Here is a 2,544-nt window from a genome sequence, read left to right as displayed (position 1 = left end):
TAAGACCGTTTGGCTAATTAGCATAAACTGTTAGCGGCGATAAAAACAACTCGCTCCTTGCGCCGCTGATGCGATCAGTTTCTTTTGGACTAAATGACACGACTCTGTGGATTATGTGTGTTGTTTCTGCGCTAATGATGGTAAGTGTGTTCTGTGCGTATATCGTATAGGAGATAGTTCATGTTTTAGCTTTTCAGCGTCACACGAGTGCAGATTGTACATGTGCAGGTTTAGCGCAGCTCTTTATTTTACAGTCATTTTACTTGTTTGGTCACTTTATTTATGTTGGTCAAATTTATGTCACTACTGTTGTGGTGAAAGGCTGGAAAGTGTCTTTTGGACGCATGCGACTCAACTTTATGTAGTAGTAATCGTGATACTGTGTTTACATGCCACAGTATCCCGGTTACTATCGGAATAAACCAGCTGCAGTAACCCGGTTTCTAATAACCGGGTTACTGAAACCAGGTTACTGCGTTTACATGCACCATCAAGAAACCAGGATACTCAAAAAACCCGATCATAACCGGGTTACTGATGTGCATGTAAACGCACTCAATGTGATTGCCGCCATAAAACTTACTTCCCATCATAATATTTAAAAGTCACGGCACAATTAAAGGTCCAGATTATGGTATTTTCTCATCTCTGTGCTAATGTAGTGTCCTGGAGTTGTGTTTTGTTTCATTCACATGTTTAACACAGATTCAGGCTGAGAAACGCTCTGTTGCTCCATTGTGTTTTTAAAACCACACACCTTCACTAACATTTTTTACTGAATTTAAAGTAAAAGGTGCAGAGTCACTTGCTTTACCTCCAGTATTCCGGGCAGCAGTATCTCATATTGTTTGTAGTAGGGGTGTGCAAAAATATCTAAACTTTTCAGTCTCCATAGAAACAAACCGAGGACACCACCAGGCCAGTTTACAGGTGAGATCTGTGGAGCAATGGCCCCACTCGCAGGCAGAATGCAGGTTTTGAAAAAGTGTTTTTCGCCATAAAAACACCCATAATCGAATAAATGCATCTTATACTAGTCACCACACAGATCCCAACCTGAAAAGTTACGCAATGAACCTTTAACTTGAAAATTACTGTATCGCTTCATGACATCACAAGGTGGAACAGAGGATTTGGGGTTTTGGAGACGTACACTGCAAAAACTGGATGGTTAAAATTTCAGGGTAGAAATATTTCAGTTTGTTTTTAACACAAAAAGTGTAATTTTAAGGCAAGGCAAGTTTATTTGTACAGCACAATTCGTACACAAAGTAATTCAAAGTGCTTTACAGAATAAGAAATACATTAAAATCATAATAAAAACAAATCAAAACATAAATAATCATGAAGATTAAAATTAAAAAAAGAGAGACATAAATTGGAGAGAAGAGTGCGGAATGAAAACCTTTCAGTTCTATGCACAGTTAAACAGAAATGTTTTGAGTCTGGATTTAAACAGCGTCACAGAAGAGTCTGTCTCTCACATGTTCAGACTGTTCCAGGTTTTAGCTGCATGAACCTGAAACTCTGACTCCCCTTGTTTAGTCGTGACTCTGGGCACCAGCAGGAGTTGGTCCCTGAGCTCCTCAGAGTGTGAGATGTTCATATGACACTGAGGCTACGTTCAGACTGCAGGGCTTAACGCTCAATTACGATTTTTTTGTGAAATCCGATGTTTTTGCGAGGTCGTTCACATTTCCAATTAAATGCGACTTGTCTGTGACTCCAGTGTGAACGGTTAAACGGCCCGAAAGTGTCCCGCATGTGACACTGGAGACACGATGACGTCAACCCCATGTGTCAACCGCAGCGAGCGTCTCTGTGTTTACGGAAGTTGTCCAAATATGGTCGCGAGCATTGAGCACCTGGAGATTTTACAGTTCCTGGTTTCCGCCTGCTTCAGCGCAGAATAGTGACGTTTGTTGCTTGTTAATGACGTGTAGGTCGGATGGATGCACTTTGGCCGTTCAGACTGAAGTCGCATGTCAAAAGATCGGATATGTATCGAATTCAGGAGCACATATCCAAGTGTCCTGGGTCGCATTTGAAAAATTCAGATCTGTGCCGTTCATTAAAAGATCAGATACAGGTCACATAGAAGCCAAAAAATCGGATTTGGGTCACTTCAGGCTGCAGTCTGCACGCAGCCTAACATGTCACAGATGGACTTTGGTGCTCGGACATGGAGACACTTGTACAAGCAGAGCTGCTTTAAAGTCTCTGAGCCACAGGAGCCAGAGCAGAGACCTGAGCACAGGACTTATGTGCTCGTACTTCCTAGTTCGAGTCAGGACCCGAGCTGCAGCGTTCTGGATGTTCTGGATGTTCTGGATGTTCTGGATGTTCTGCAGCGTCTCACAGCTCGTTTGGAGAGACCAGTGAACAGAACATTACAGTATCTAACCTACTGGAGACAAACACATGGATAAGTTTCTCCAAGTCTGATTTAGACAGTAAACCTTTGATTTTTGCTCTGTTTTTTAGATGGTAAAAGGCTGCAGATGTTATTGATTTGATGTGGCTGTTAAAGTTCAAGTCTGAGTC

The sequence above is a fragment of the Boleophthalmus pectinirostris genome, unplaced genomic scaffold (genome assembly GCF_026225935.1).
Source record: "Boleophthalmus pectinirostris isolate CB_2022bp ecotype Guang Dong unplaced genomic scaffold, ASM2622593v1 HiC_scaffold_17, whole genome shotgun sequence".
NCBI classification, from domain to species: domain Eukaryota; kingdom Metazoa; phylum Chordata; class Actinopteri; order Gobiiformes; family Gobiidae; genus Boleophthalmus; species Boleophthalmus pectinirostris.
Note: the sequence above shows the minus strand (reverse complement) of the source record.